This window comes from Heteronotia binoei, chromosome 6 (assembly GCF_032191835.1).
Source record: "Heteronotia binoei isolate CCM8104 ecotype False Entrance Well chromosome 6, APGP_CSIRO_Hbin_v1, whole genome shotgun sequence".
Lineage (NCBI taxonomy): Eukaryota > Metazoa > Chordata > Lepidosauria > Squamata > Gekkonidae > Heteronotia > Heteronotia binoei.
Window position 1 is genome coordinate 112,345,098 of NC_083228.1, and position 17,087 is coordinate 112,362,184.

Sequence of the window (17,087 nt, forward strand, 5' to 3'; positions counted from 1 at the left end):
AGACTGGGAACCTAGTCAGCACAGCTCAATTGTTAGCTCTTAAATAATAGCTGTTGTTGCTGTTGTTATTCATTTGGTAGCAGGCCTAACTAGCTGCACAAAAGTAGAAACCAAGTGCTTTGTCCTTTTTTTTACAACAAAATGAAAGCACGTAAAATGATATGTTTTTTAACAAATTATTGGGCTGAGGAAGTAAATTGTGTGGCACTGGGGGGACGGGACAATATTAATATATTTTAAAATATCAGGAGAATGTTTCCTGTCCTTTCTGTATTTTGCAGATGAGATGCTCTTCTTCCTTTCTTGACTGCTGTGCAGCAGAGAAGTACTTTACATACATCTCCTGGGAATTCACCTGCTCTTTCACAGGCTGCTGAATAATAAACATGCGAGAGGCTTCATAAAAACCTCTGGTCTTTTTTTCGAAACAACAGTGATTAAAATGGCCCACACACAGTTGTGGGTGCTCCTAGTATTATTTGTGTTTGCTCTGCCATGCTTGGCGGCTAACGAAGAAGAAAAACCTGAAGGGGAAGAAGAATGCAGATTGCTTGGGAAATTCGATTTACGGGGCTATGTAGAAGCTGAAAATGCTGACCATGTCATTGGAGGGATGTTCCCAATGCACTTCAGGACCATCCTGGAAGAAGACCCCACTAGTACGCCACCCATGTCACCACAGTGTGAGGGGTAAGATACTTTCCCTCTTACATCATCAGCGCTGGGGAGATAATTGTGGTGAGCATAGGTAGGTGGGTGTACGTTTTGTTGTTGGAACAAAATGGGCAAAGAATGGGTTTATTTCCAGAGTCACAGCCTGCAAGAGAATTTAAAGTGGGACAACACAAGCATCCTTGTGTGTGTGGAGTGCACAGCATTTTTACTTCTGGTTAAACTGCTTTGGAAAGTTTTGGAAGCTCTCCAAACCCTGCAAACAGATCAATGGCAAGAGAGGTGTGTGCACCACTTGTAGTGATATCTCTCTTAACGCCTCTCTTCATTCCCTAGAACAGTTTTTCCCACTGCCTGCACTTTTTGAATTGTTGAGTTTTCAAGTAAACCAAGTTATCAGTGTAAAAAACACGGGCAGTCCTTATTTACAAAAGATGGTTTTGGTTTCCTGATGTCAGTCCCTGCAAAATTGCTCTTTTTATTCCAGTTCTTGTCTTTTGCTAACACTTTAAGAGGGAGATGCTGGAACTGTCACTGTTTAGGGTTCAGGCTTCTCTCCTGGTTAATTGTCCATCCAAATTGCAGATAAATTTTGTCTTTAGTGTACCTGGAGGTAAATTCATGCATATAAGCAATGAAACCAAAATCATGGCATCATTCTTTTCTTTTCCATTTTATCTTTACAACAACCCTGTGAGCCAAGTTATACTGAGAGTGGTTGACTGGCCTGAGGTCAGCCAGGAAACTATCATGGTAGACGTAGGATTCAAACTAGGTTCTCCCGGATCCCAGGATGACACTCTAACCACCATATCTTGGGTAGTAAAGCGCCTCCGGGGGATGTTAAATGCTATTGCATGACCAATCCTGCATACCTACTGCTTTAGGAACTCGGTACAGTGCATATTTATTCTGTAATTTAAAAAAAAATCTTTACAGTGCCACAAGACTTCTCTATATTTCAACACCAAAATGATACTCATGCATTTAAAAATGTCTATGTGTTCTTTCACATGTGCTCACCAGTATGGGAGGAGATTTGGAAAGCACTTTAAATGGCTTGAATTAATTCACCTAAGGGAACACAGACTCCCATTTTGTACAACTTTTAAAATAAATAAATAAATAAATAAATAAAATATTTTATAAAATCATTTCCTTAACAATGAAAATATCCCTCAGCAGTGATGAGGTAAGAAATATTACCTCATTTTATACAATATATATATATTTCTTACCTCATTACTGCTGAGGGATATTTTAATTGTTAAGGAGATGATTTTTTTCTGATATAAAGAGAATAGACACTGTTCTGGCTTTTATATCAGTTAAAGAGATGCCCTTGCAGAGTAAATTAATGCAACATAAGGCAGATGGGTTTAGAGCAGTGTTTCCCATTTGCAGGGTTGTGACCTGGTACTGGGCCATGGAAGCCTCACTACCAGGTGACAAGAAAAGCCAAAGCTAGCTCCGGCCCCTGCAAAACTAGCCCCGCCCCATTTCTGTGTTGTGCAGAGAACAGCTGGGCTGCCTCTCCTTCCTTCTCCCCTGCTCCCAGTGTTTGAGATAAAAGGTACCATCTACTGGCACTTTAGACCCATGAAGTGTTCTTCAAGGTATGAGCTTTCATGTGCCTTGCAGTATGTTCTTTTGGGGAGATTTCCCCGGGGGGCCTGGGTAGCAAAGAAGGGTGTGTGTGTGTTTTTCAGCCAGGAGGGGTGGGGAGTGGACATTCCAGTAGCTATTTTTTTTTACCAAACAACCCCATGGCAGAATTTTTGCTGGCTGGGGTCATCTGATGGTAAGGAAGGCTTTTTTTTTTCTTTGCCCCCCCCTTCTTTCTCTCTCTCTCTCTTTCTCTCCATCCATTTTTACTGGATGAAACTTTTCTGTTCATCATACTGTTGTTGCTGACATATGAGCTCTGCCAATGAAAAGTTGGCACCCCCAGTTGTAGCCAGGTGGCCTTCTATGAGATTTCTGTGTGAGTGAATGAGAGTAAGAGGTGTGGGGCAGAAAGAGATTATTGGAGATTACTGCACTGGAAGAGATAGTGCTATGAACTTGGCACGATTTTACTGGTCCTGCTTTTAACAGCTATCTGACACCAAAATTAAACTCCTTCTGTAGATATCAAAAAGGATGAAAGTAGTTCACTGGCTAAGTATCTGCACAACAGGTTGCTTTTAAAGGCATGGGAAACACAACCAGTAAAAAGCTGCAAGCCCCTCATAAATATCCTTTTTGGGATAACTGCAGAAAAGCTTGTATGAACTTCATATAACTTGAAATTAATTCATTAATTGCAATACAATTGTCTGCTACCTTTCACAGCAATTTCCCCATGTTTCAACCAAAGAAAAGTATGAAAAATAGCTGTCGAAAGATTTTCTTGAAACCAAGCAAGCTTGGATGTAACTTGAGGCAGGGTTCCAGTAGTAGCAACTGAAGGAAGGGCCTACTAAATGTGTCAGCGTATTTTGAGTTAGAGAAACTGCCAGGGCCCAGTGTGGGTGGTACACAGTGCTGCCATTCCTGATGGCAATGGCAACAGCACTCCCAACTGCATACACTGGCCAATGCTGTTGAGGAAGTGATGTGTAGGTGGTGCAGGCAATTGAACAATGGCATTAGGAGTACTTGCAAGCTGGAGAAGAACACACAAACAGATAGGTGCATGCAGATGTGGGGGTGGAAAAAGAGGCCCACCCACTTTCCACCCCCATTTTGGCTCAGCATGAGTTTCAGAGAGATTTTTCTGAAAATGAATTTACTTCCGAAGAAGAGGCAGGTTTGGGGGAGTGCCCTGGAACTGACATCTCAGGAAAAGGTGGAGTTTTGGTTCAGTGTGCCCCAGAAGTGACATCACTTGGTCCTGGACACTACAGGAAATGACATAATTCCTGTCTCCTGGCTCCACCCCCAAATTTTAGTGGACAATGAAGGAGAAGTGTAAAAATAACTGGGCCATGGGAAAGAAAAGTTTGGGAAACCCTGGGTTAGAGGATATAGCTGACAACCTCCAGGTGGTGGTAGGAGATCTCTTAGGATTACAATTGATCCCCAGGTGGCAGAGATCTGTTTCCCAGAGGAAATGGGTGCTTTGGAAGGTAGGGTCTAAAGCATTACACCCTGCTGAGGTTCCTCCCCTCCCCAAATCCTGTCCTCCCTATGCTTTGGCCTCCAAATCTCCAAGAATTTCTCAACCCTTGACCTTCAATAATACAGATTGTTGAAGCATACAGATTCCCTTGGTTTCCTCCCCCCCCCCCCCCTTCCTTTTCTTGTCCCTTGGAGGCCACTCTCATGCCCACATTCAGGTCGTTTTGCCCACTTTGCACTTTCCATCATCCCCTCCTTTCATTGGTGTACAAGCTCCGCTATTGCTTAGACTTTCCATCTTTTGAATTTTTGGGGTTCCTTAACCAGTGGGTTCAGTCTACTGATATGAGTTTAACGCTAATCGTAGATTACTGGAGAAAAAAAAATCGTTGGCTGAGAATGCTTTAAAAGTTTGGCTACAGTAGCATGTGTGCATGCACAGTTAAATGTTTTAAAAGATCCATGCCCTCAGGAGGAAATGCTGAACACGTGGCCAGAAAGGCAGCAGTAGGCACACCAGCAAGGAATGAAGAAAGGGAGTGAGCAAACAGCCAAGCATGCGTTGCGCTGGTAGCGCTTCCCACTGAGCATGTGAATGATACTAGAGATGCAGGGATTTCACTTTCTTGTCCATCTAGATTCTGATCCCCTGCCTTTCACTCATGCACAACCTTCCCCATATGAGCCACAGGTCGGTTTCCCAAGCTTTTAAAAGGCCTATGTGTAATGTTAATTTGTTGAAGTAAATGCCACTTCTGTTACTCTGGGAGATCTGGTTTGTGATACCGTAGAACATTGTGAATTGATATTTTATCATTTATTGTATGTGGGTGTATGATCCACAGGGGCTTTTCTTTTATGACTAGTAAACACAGATTAGAAATTCCTGCAGATTTGGGGGTGGAGCCTGGTCAGGTACACGAGTGTAGCATAATGCTACCCTCCAAAGCACCCATTTCCTCCCAGGAAACTAACCTCTGTTATCTGGAGACCACTTGTACTTCTGGGAGATTTTCAGGCCCCACCTGGAGGATACAAAGCAAACAAAGGATTAAACGTGGTATGGCAAATACAAGAGAATCACCACATACTAGAATAATAGATCTGACAATTTGATAATAAAATCCAATATATTCTCAAATATATGTACAATGATCTGCAAAACAATGTAGCACATAGGTATTAATAGTTATGCATGACCCACAAAAATTTGGGACATGAAAAGACAAGCAGACAAATCTTTACAACAGTTAATAATGTGCATAATCCAATGCAACAATCTGAATATTTAAAGTGAAAACAGGTGTCTGGTGTCCTTTCTGTTTCAAAAATTCTTCTTCAGATCTATTAGCATGTTGATATATTATCAGTGCCTGTATAGACTACAGTCAGCCTTGGCAATATAAAAATCCTTACAAGTTCTTGGTCAAATGATTCAAATCGTAACAAGATAATCACCATTCAAAATATAAACAGAGGAATATCACCTTCGTATTCTTACAGAGTAGGTAAAGATTCCAATCTGGAGGGTGGCAACCCTATTTCCCTCTCAGGCCATTCAGCTTGCGTGTTCATTTCCTTCTCCGGAAACAGCTTGCAAGACACCCTTTGTGAATGGAATTTAGTTGTTGCTTGGGCCATTTGTTGTTGTGTAGGAACATCTGTATCTATATCCAAACAAAAATAGCCAAAGGGGGAAGAGAAACAGAGGCGGAGCCTTTAAAAGCATGACAAACCTTTCAGCTGACAGTCTGCTGTGACTCAGCAGTGCTGCAGCAACAACAAAACTTAGAGCAAAACAGGTTTTGAAAAACCTGGATTAAGTCTTCATTAATTGTGAGTGAATAGTAATTTTCCATAAAGGTGTGTGAAACCTTTTTTTTTTTTTTTTTTTAAATCCATTTGGCTTCAGAAACCAAAGCAGGTTAAAGAGCCTGTATGAAAGAGCATTAAATCTCAGATATATAGCCCCTTTTCAGACTGCCTCTCTATTCTATTCAGTAACTGGTCACTAATGGTTTATTTCTGTAATTTCCAGAGAACCCATTTTAGTAACCAGCTGCTAGCGGAATTTATTGACCAGTTCATACAAACCTGGTTGCATCCTATTAAAGAACATAAGAGAAGCCATGCTGGATCAGGCCAACGGCCCATCCAGTCCAACACTCTGTGTCATACAGTGGCAAAAAATTTTATATATTGGTACCTGACACATTATTAACATATATGGCTTTCTTCCACCTTCAATCCTTTGTTGCGCTTCTGAACTGCTGTGTTGTGCTGTTTAAATTGCTTGTAGCACTTCCTGCAATGCAGCTTTCCTCAATGTCTTTTTTTTTGCTGCCATACGATCTTCCTCTGAGGGTTCTTTAAAAAAATGTCCTATAGTGAGCGCTACCTCACTGAACCAATCTCACACTTTAGCGCTTCAGCAGCCCCTTAGAGATTCCTGGACTCTCAGCCTAGTTTGCTTTGCTTCTCATCCTTGAAATACATGGGGAAAGTGTAAACATCCTTATATGCAGTTTTACAGGAGAGTAGCCATTTGTGATTGAAGTGCCTGTGATTGACACAAGAATAAATGCACTGAAGCCAGTGGGGCTACTTTCATGTTAATCTGTATGTAAGTATTCTGCATGTATACCAAGTAGAGAAAGGAAGGCGAAAATCCTTAACTATGCTGTATTGCAGATAGAAGCTGAACTCGAGCAAGAGACTACTTAATGAGTTTATCAAAGAAGAAGATATTGGATTTATACCCCACCCTTCACTCTGAATCTCAGAGTCTTAGAATGGCTTACAATCTCCTTTACCTTCCTCCCCCACAACAGACATCCTGTGAGGTAGGTGGAGCTGAGAGAGCTCTCACAGAAGCTGCCCTTTCAAAGACAGCTCTGCAAGAGCTATGGCTGGCCCAAGGCCATTCCAGCAGCTGCAAGTGGAGCAGTGAGGAATCAAACCTGGTTCTCCCAGATAAGAGTCCATGCACTTAACCACTATACCAAACTGGCTCAAAGAGGTGAGATTTGTTGGTATCTTGCAGATCACAGACCAATCGCTGTGCTAACCTAGTTCTCAACAGTGCCTGGAATATATGTCTGCTTTGGTGGGGGGATTCTACTGCTTTGTATCATGCTGAGGACACCCCCTCCCCTCCTCATGGTCCACCTGCAAATCTCTAGGAATTTCCCAACCTGGAGTGGGCAGCTGTACTACCCACTGATATCAGGGGAGACCTTCTTGTTTCATCTAGTGTTCCCTCAATGATACCTCCTTCCTGCCATAAATTTTAATTTCCTGACCTTTTTTTGCGTATCTTTATGTGCATGGGTGTGTGTGAGTGATGAGTGAGTGTGTGCTCCTGGAAGTCATGGAGACCTCTGGTGACTGACCCCTATTCAGAGAGATGACTGCATAAAGCCTGACCCTGCCTCCAGGCTCTGGTATTCCAAGGTCTCCCATCCAAGTACTCAGAGTCTACCCTGCTTAGCTTCCGTGATCTGATGAGATTGGCTTGCTTGGGCTATCTATGTCAGGATAAATTTTAATTTCCTATTTTCTGTTCTGTTGTTTATCTGTATTTTTAGCTTTTTCATTTTAAAAAAATTATATTTTGCAAACATATTTACCAAATGAAGTTCAGTGTATTACAAAAAAGAACCCTGTTACAATGTCAACAAAATCAAGAATAGAAGAGAGAAATAGAGAAAATTTTAAATGAAACTTAGTTTACCCAATTAATAGCACCTAAATGTTATTTTTAGCCTAATGTTTTTATATCAATGTTGTTTTTATTATTTTTATTACTATGAGCCATCCTTAGCCTGCTTCAGCGGGGAGGGCGGAATATAAATCAAATAAACTAACTAACTAAATCAGATTCTAGATGTACCAACATTATTCAATATGTAATTGATATCCTCATCTAGGCGGTTAATATTACTTCCTACTGTATCCTGCTGATTTCATAGTACCCATTCTGATATTTGAGAAAGAAAAGACTACCCATATGAGCAATTTCCACACCATTTTCCTGCTTCCTTCTCTCCTTCCCACCCAACAGCTAACCTACCTTTATCTGCCTCCCTCATCTTCAGCTACCTCACTGCAGTCTACTAGGAAAACTAAGGCCCAGTTGTGTGGCACTGTATGGCCCCCTTGTATGGTAGTGAATCCTTAAGGTCTTGTGGAGGACAAATCACTTTCCCCTAGGGTTGTCAGGTCCAATGATTGCACCAGCAAGGGAGGGAGAGGGATTTTCTGGGAGTGGAAGTGATGTCATCAGGTCAGTGATGCTGCATGGTGACACTCTTCTTTTTTGGGCAAAACTCTATGGTAAAACTACTCTCAAACCATAGAGTTTTGCCCAAAAACCAGAGCATCATTGTGAAATATCACTGACATGATGATGTCACTTCCATGTGATGTTAACACTTTGTGTTCAAGAACAGAATTTCCCCCTGCTAGCCAGCTGGCCATTGGCAGGCAGGAACCTGAAAAAACAGGGGATCCCCTTCCCCCAACGGGGGAAATGACATCCCTGCTTTCCCCTGTTTCCCCCTCCCCACATTATTACCTTTCCCCCACCTCCTAGTAGGGTTGCCAAGTCCAATTCAAGAAATATCTGGGGACTTTGGGGGTGGAGCCAGGAGACTTTGGGGGTGGAGCCAGGAGACATCAGGGCGGAGCCAGGAACAAGGGTGTGACAAGCATAATTGAACTCCAAGGGAGTTCTGGCCATCACATTTAAAGGAACCGCACACCTTTTTAAATGTCTTCCTTCCATAGGAAATAATGGATAGGGGCACCTTCTTTTGGGGCTCATAGAATTGGACCCCCTGGTCCAATCGTTTTGAAACTTGGGAGATACTTTGGGGAGAGTCACTAGATACTATACTGAAAATTTTATGCCTCTACCTCAAAAAACAGCTCCCCCAGAGCCCCCCAAACCTCCAGATCAATTCCCCATTATACCCTATGAGAATCAATCTCCACATAGAGAATAATGCTCAGCAGACGTGTCCCCCCCCATTTCTGACTCTGAAGGGGATGGGCCTTTCTACTCACGAGTTGCTGCCAACTTCTTCAAAGTAACACAGACACACCATCCCAAGAGGAAGCCTTTCAATCAGCGACTGAAGCCTCTGGAGGTAGAAACGCACATGGTCTTCTGGGGGCGGAGCTCCCCCCCCCACCGGCCAGACTCCCCGAGGAGACGCCACCCAGCAGCCAGAGAGGATGCAAGGACTACAAGTCCCAGCATGCACCTCGCGAAGGGAGGCCGGACTGGAGCGAATAGCAGGCCAGCGGTGGGCGGGTCTTTGCAACCCGGAGGAAGGGAGAAGCCTGAAGCCAGGCAGGGAAAGAGACACTGCACCGTTCCACACCCCACCCCCACTATCAGATTTTTAGAGAGCGGGGGATTAGGCTGCTAATCCAGGGGTCCCCCGGCAGGGCGGGGGGGTTGGGAAGCCTACCTCCTAGCAACCCCCATATCCTATCCTATGTCCTTTCTTTGCCTCATTCTTTCCTTCTCAACCAATCACCAACCTACCTTTTACCTGCCTCCCATCTTCGGCTACATTTCTTATTTATTTTCATTTATATCACACCTTTTTCCACAGTGGGGACTAAGGTAGCTCTTCTCTAGGGTTGCCTGCTCCAAGTTTGAAAATTCCTGGAGATTTGGGAAGTAGAGTCTGGGAAAGGAAGAGACTTCAGTGGGGCATAATACCATAGAGTCCACTTTTCAAAGCAGACATTTTCTGTTATTGTTTTCTTAATGCTAAGCTTCTTTGGTATTATATTTACTTACACACAAGGCCTTTTTTGTAGAAAAAGCCCAGCAGAAGCTCATTTTCATATTAGATCACACTCCCTGACATCACCATTGCTTAGCATACAAAAAAGCCCAGCAGGAGCTCAGTTGTATATTAGGGCACACCCCCTGATGCCATGCCAGCCGGAACTACATTCCTGTGCATTCCTGCTCAAAAAAAGTCCTCCTTACCCACAACATTTATACCTTGCATTTCTGCCACTAAGGAGCTATAAAGTGGCCAACAATTATAACAGCATACTAAAGATTGCTAACAATTAAAACAGTGTACTAAAGATGTATATTTCAGGAATGGCCAAACTGTAGCTCAGGACAGGAGCCATACGTGGCTCTTTCACACATATTGTGCAGCTCTTGAAGCCCCTGCCGGCCAACTTTCAGAAGGCATTTGTCTCTTTAAATCTCTTGTCCAAGCCAAGCTAAGCCAGCCAGTATAGAAATAGTTGGAGAATGCATTTGAAGTTATAGTTGCTTTCTTTCCACCTTGGGAGCTGGCAGACCAGAGCGAGACTGGCCACGTTAATCTCTTGCAGCTCTCAAACATCTGACATTTATTCTATGTGGCTCTTTTGTTCAACAAGTTTGGCCATCCCTGGTATATAATAATAGCCAAGCCAGTTAAATCTGAGGATACTTAAATCTGTTGACTAGAGATGTGAACAGGCAAGACAATCATTCTACAATCCTCTGAGGCGGGCTAAACAGTTGGTTCTCTTCCTTGATCGCTGCGACCTGGCAACAGTGATCCATGCAATGGTCACCTCGAGATTGGACTACTGTAATGCCCTCTACTTGGGGCTGCCTTTGTCGCGAACTTGGAAACTCCAGCTAGTGCAGATTGCGGCTGCTAGGCTGTTACTAGTTCTGCCCAAGTGGGAGCACATACAGCCAGCACTTAAGGAACTGCACTGGCTACCAATAGTGTACCGGATTCGTTACAAGGTGCTAGTTATTACTTTAAAAGTCCTGTATGGCCGAGGACCCATTTACTTGAGGCACCGTCTGTCCCCACATGTTCCCCAGAGAGTACTAAGATCTGGATTCCAACATCTCCTAGTGATTCCCGGGCTGAGGGAGGCAAGATTAGGGATCGGGCCTTTTCAGTGGCAGCTCTGTCCTGGTGGAATCAACTGCCGGAAGAGGTTAGGACCTTGCGAGACCTTGCCCAGTTCCGCAAGGCCTGTAAGACTGCTCTCTTCCGGCAGGTCTTCAACCTATCATAGGAGATTTCTGGAATAACCGCCATCCTGGAACGATGAGGAACAACTAATGTGTTAGATGTATATATTGTGTATATTGTTTTAATTTATGGGTTTTAACATCTATTTTTTTTGCATATAAATAAAAATTTTATTATACACTCATTATAATTCATACCTATTCCAACAGAAAAGTGTACAACAATAACAAATCAAAAACAACACAACTTAATAACATCTCACCTGAGTTAACATAAACTAAAGTTGATCTATCTCTTTGGAGATTACTTCATGTATTACCATTCCATACTTCTTAATGTGTATATATGTATGTCTATTTATATTTTTTATTATTTTTTTTAGTAGAGGAATAATTAAGCTTAACAATACTATCTTCCCTAACACATTTTTAAAGTTTAATACCACAATCATTTAATATTTCTTTCTTCTATAACTTCATTATTCCTTCTACTCTAAAAAAAAAATCAATAAAATTAAGTTCTAACAAAATATCTCAGTCCCTGGAGACCTCAAGGGTTAAGGTCTAGAAGAGATACTTCCCTCCTTCCACCTGGACTGAATTAGCTATGGAGGGAAATTACCCAAATGCTCGCGCCAGCTGACCCCACCCAACCATAAATTCCGAAAGAAAAGTCTTTAGATATAAATTATAAATTTCGTCAACTTTTCCATTTTCTTGTTGCTTCAGTTTATTTTTAGATAGAATCTATACTTTCTTCCAAGTTTACATGATCTTCCTCAGTACAAGCATGGGTTGTCCTTAAAGAGACGAGAGGAGAGCATTCCTTTCTCTTGTTTACTCTCGATGCAGGGGAAGAGGGAGTTAACTTGGAGTGTAATAATTCACCCGAGGCTGCGTCATATGCTGTATATGAAGTGGAGCCTTTTTGGACGTATAATTTGCCTGATTGTAGCCATTTATATTTAATTTTTAAGTCCCACAGTTTGGCTGTTGTATCGAGGTCTCTTCTGATTCTTAAAAATTCAGGAGGGAGATCCGGAAAGACCTGAATCTTTATTTTTTTTTCTCTATGTATATTTTTATTATTATTATACATTATCCGTTTCTCTTCATGGTTTCTGATATCCATTTACATTTTCCCCCACCCCACCCCCCTTAGTCTATACATCCTTTTCTTCTTCCAGCCAGGGACAAAGGACTTGAAGCTTCCACTGAATGTCCACTCTCCTTTCTTCCTTCGCCCATTTCAGATAGGTCCGCCACTTTTCTTTAATTCTTGATCTTCTTTCTTCCCATGATTCTTCTTGCGACATTATAGCAGCTATATCTGATTGGACAAAATCAAAGAGGTAGTTATGCCAAGTACTTTCCTTCCATTTACTTTTATCCTTCCATCCTGCCGCTATTACCGCTTTACCTGCTGATATCATTGCTTTTAGTAAATCTTGATTGTTCTTCCCTATTTTTTCATTCCCTAATAAACTCATCTGCATTAGTTCAAAGTTAATTCTCGGCTCTACCTGAAAGAATTTCTTTATCATTCCCACTACCATATCCCATAGTTTCTTGGCCTCAGGACACTCCCACCACATGTGGGAATACCATCCCTTCTCTTTCTTACAGTGCCAACACTTAGGGCTCAACCCAGGAAACATATTGGCTAAAGTAGCCGGAGTTCTATACCATTTGGTGAAAAATTTCAATTCCATTTCTCTAACCTTATGTATCTTAACTTTTTTTAAACCTTCCATTATCTTCTCCCCTGTTCGTTTCATTATTTGGCCTTCTAAACTCCATGACCGTTGAAGGTAGCTTATTGCTCCTTCGTTGCCTGAATTCATACTCCTGTATAGGATGCCTACTAATACTTTTTTTGTTTTACCCATTAATTTATAAAACTTTTCCATAGGTTCTTCTTCATTTAAATTACTCTTCTCAACTTCCTTCTTAACTTTAGTATACAATCCTGTAGCCTTAAGCCAGTATTGTATTCCTACGACTTCTTGAAACTCATGTAATGGTTTTAACTTATCTAGTATTAACAAATCTTCTACCCTTCTAAATCCTTTAGCCTTAAGTAGTTTGCTCCACCTATGCTCCTTATCTCCTTCCATCAACATTTCTAATGGCGTCCATCTAGATACCCGATTCAGCCATTTCGGTTGCCATTTCTTCCAAACATTTAGCCCATTTTTCCTTGGTCCCATGTTTAAATTAAGTTCCTTCGCCCCCATGTTCGTAAAGATGCCATGTTTTCCTACCCCATTATTAGCTTCATTCTCAAACCTTATCCATTTCTGATCCCCTTCCTTCTCTATTTCTAATAATGCCTTAAGCTGAAATGCTTCATAATAATTGACTATATCTGGGACTCCCCATCCAAGTTCCGATTTATGGTTATATGCCAATTTTTGGGGGAATCTAAGTTTCCTACTACCAAATATCCATTCCCTTATTTTAGTGTTCCAGTTAGTCATTTTTTGCTTATCTAACTCCAATGGTATCGTTTGAAAAAGGTATGACAACCTTGGCATCGAAAACATCGATACACTCTTTATTCTAGTGGTCAGGCTCATCGTCCTTTTCCCTCACTGCTGCATATCCCTCTCTATCTTCTGCCAGATTTTATTATAATTTCCCTCCACTATCCTGTTAATATTTTTATAAATTTCTATCCCTAGATATTTAAATTTCTTAACTCCCATCCCCATATTAGTTATCCTATTAATCTCTTTCCTTTCTTCCAAACCAACATTAAAGAACATTATTTCAGACTTTCCCATATTTATTCTTAAACCTGACATGGCTTCAAAATCCTCTAAAATAATTTTCGTTTCCCTAATGGCTTCTTTCGGGTTAGATATTGTCATGATTATATCATCTGCAAATAAATTGATTTTTATTTCCTCCTTCCCCATTCTACAGCCTTCTATTCTCCCTGAATTCCTGATCCTTTCTGCTAGTTGCTCTATCGCCATTATAAACAGGGATGGGGAAAGTGGACACCCCTGCCTCACACCTCTCTCAATTGGGAGCTGATCCGTATGTTCGTTATTTACTCTTACCACTGCTGACCCCTCCCTATAGACCTCTTGAATGGCTTTTAAGAATAGTGGCCCAATCCCACACTTCTTCATTATGGACCATAAGAATTCATGGGACAGCATATCAAATGCCTTGTATACATCTAATTTAAGTAAAGCAAGTTGCCCAGAATGTTTATGGTACAATACATTAAATATATTCCTTATAGGATGTGCAATACTCCTATTCTTCACAAAACCATATTGATGCTCTTTTATTATATAAGGTAATATGTTCCTTAACCTATTTGCTAAAACTTTAGCGAATATTTTGTAGTCCTGGTTAAGTAGACTTATTGGTCTATATGAACCCACTTCCCGAGGATCTTTCTGGGGTTTTAATATTACGGTTATCTCAGCCATTCTCCAAGAGTCGGGAGTTTTCCCTCCCTTCAATATAGCATTAAACACTTGTTGTAATTCGGGGATCAGTAACTCCTTCATCTCCTTATAAAAATCTGCAGTAAAGCCATCTGGCCCTGGGGATTTACCCACTTTTAAATTGTTCACAACTTCCTCTATTTCTTGAACTGTTATTTCCTTCTCCAAACTCTCTTTATCTATGTCTTCCAACACTTCTCCACTTTCTTCAATATGTTCTGTTATATCCCTCCTAGCGTATAACTCTTTGTAGAATTCTTGAAACACTTGCCTAATTTCTCTCGGGTTCTGCGTGACCTTTCCTTGTATCTTTATACTTTCCACCTTTTGCTTTTCTTTCCTAGTCTTGAGATAATTAGCCAGTCTCCTAACGGAGTTTATTGAATCTCTTTGAAACTCATTTCTTACCATGGTTTGTTTTTTCCATAATGCCCTCGAATCCATAAAGTCCAATTGTTTCCTAATCTCTTAAGACCTGAATCTTTAACCCCTGATAGTCCAAGCCTCCCCTCTCCCTGGCCTCTGCAAAGACTCTTTGCCTCATTCGATAGTCCTTAAACTGCACCAAAATATCTCTAGTATAAGACAAATTGTCTTCACATACCTTGCCGACACAATATACTTTTTGAATGAGTGGGAGAACTTCGGCCTCCAGGTGAGTTGCTTCAGCAAGCCAATTTGCCATAAAAACATATAAGTCAATTTCAGCTTCCACATCAGATTTAAAACCTCTAAACTTTAAACACAGCTCCCGTTATGAAAGTCTATTGTTAAAACCCGTTCCCTCATCCATGCATCTGATGTTATTTCAGATATTCTCCCTTCACACTCTTGAGCTCTTTTTAAAGCTTCTTGTGCTGTCTGGGTAACTTGTTTATGAGAATCCTCTAGTTCATCCAGACGCTGACACAATGGTTGTAATATAGAGGTTATGTCCTCTCGTATTTCTTGTCTTAACTTAGACATTGCCTGCGTCAATAAATTCAATGTGAGAGGACATTCTCCTGCTGGTTCCTCGTATCACTCCAACCTTGTGTGGGAGGTGGATGGCAATTCCAAGAAGTCAGTTAAAAACTGAACGCCTTTTTTCCCTTCTGTTTACCCTGCTTCACCCCTTTAGGAGACATCACTCAAAGATTCAAAAAATATAGTTGAAGAGGTAAAAAGAATATAACTTTGGAGCCAGCTGGGCGAGCGTTAGGCAAAGGCTCTTGACCGGATGTTGGTCAAAGCCACTCCCCCCTTAACTTATCTATTTAAATAGTTTTATTGTTTTATGACGGTGATCATAGCATCCTATGACTCGGATGTAAGCCGCCCTGAGTCCGCCTCGTCGGGGAGGGTGGGGTATAAATCGAATTAAACATTAAATATTAAACATTAGAAACCTGAAAAATGTCCCAGGTTTGCAGAAAAATCTGAAATTTAAAAACTACACAGCAGAAGGGGTAAAAAATCCCCAAATTAGATAAGGAACCCCATAGCTTTAAGAAACAGAACCCCTCAGTGGCTGTTGCTAGGCATCCAAAGTATTCCAGGCTCCGTTTTTGTTAGTAAAATTCTGGCATAGCCCTTTCCAGGGCTGTTTTGGTCTCTGAGGGAGGAGTAGCTCACTAGGTGATGTAGGGCCAGTCACATACTTTCATCCTAACCTACCTCTCAGGGTTGCTGTGAGTTGAAAAAAGGAGAAGAGGAGATGGTGTTGCCAAGCTCCAGGTGATGGCTGAAGATCTACTGGGACTATGACTGATCTCCAGGTGACAGAGATTTGTTCTCCTGGAGAAAATGTTTGCCTTGGAAAGTGGGCTCCATGGCCTTATAACATGGCTGAAGTCCCTCCCTCACCAAACCCTGCCCTCCTTAGATTCCAACTCCAAAATCATCAGGGATTTCTCAATCTGGAGCGGATGACCCTACTCCCCCCTCCCACACACACTTTGGGTTAGTGCTGCCAGGCCAGCTCTGGCCTGAGAAGTGCTGAGAACTTGCAAAGAATTCACTGTAGTTCAAGTAATAACAAAGCTTCTGGCACCAATGATGGCAAAAGAAATAGCAGCCAAGTTGCTGTGCATCACCAGATAATCCTGCATACATCCCAAATGCAAAACGGAATAAAAAATTGTGGTCTTACTTTTTCAGCTGCCTGTTGTGTAAACTGGGAGAGCAGTAGATTTACTTTTGCTTCCTCCAGGGATTCCTTTAGCTGCTGAAGCAGTAGGTAGGGGATATTTAAACAGTATATTGCAATTACTGTCTCAGAGAGAGATGTCTGTGTTGTTCTGCTGCAATATGGTGAATAATTCATGGAGCACTGTTTATATGTTTGATTTCATCTCTTTTTTTCCCCTGGCAGATGATCTGTCTCAAATGTGTTTATTATTCAAATTGATTCAGCTTGAATGGAGCCTGGAAATTGCATATGAGCATTTCCTTATATGTCTTACTATTTTCTGAACAGTAGAAAAGAGCAAGAGTCCAGTAGCACCTTAAAGAGTAATAACATTTGTGGCAGGGGATGAGCTTTTGTGAGTCACTGCTCTGTATCTGAAGAAGTGAGCAGTGATTCATGAAAGCTCCTACCCTGCAACAAATTTTGTTAGCCTTTAAGGCACTACTGGACTCTTGCTCTGTATATTTTGCACTGTTTGCTCTGGGTGGAGGGGGTTGCACCTTGGTGGGTCTGGTATTTAAAAAAAAATAACTGCCAACCTCACTCCCTATATTGCTTGGCCAATATCACTAGATTCCCTGAATGTAAGTTGCAGAAGGGGGATGGCTGCTGCCACCTGTGGAGACTCCACCTGCTCTCCCCTTCCCCCTTGTAGCTT

General features: G+C 41.6%; 1 protein-coding gene across 1 annotated transcript in view; it reads left to right on the forward strand.

Moving 5' to 3' along the window:
- The first annotated feature begins 568 nt into the window (after positions 1–568).
- LOC132573394 (vomeronasal type-2 receptor 1-like) overlaps positions 569–17,087 on the forward strand; it is a 36,787-nt gene continuing 20,268 nt past the window's right edge. The window contains exon 1 of the mRNA XM_060240898.1: positions 569–690. The gene's annotated coding sequence lies outside the window, so the exon portion shown is untranslated. The remainder of the gene's footprint in view (positions 691–17,087) is intronic.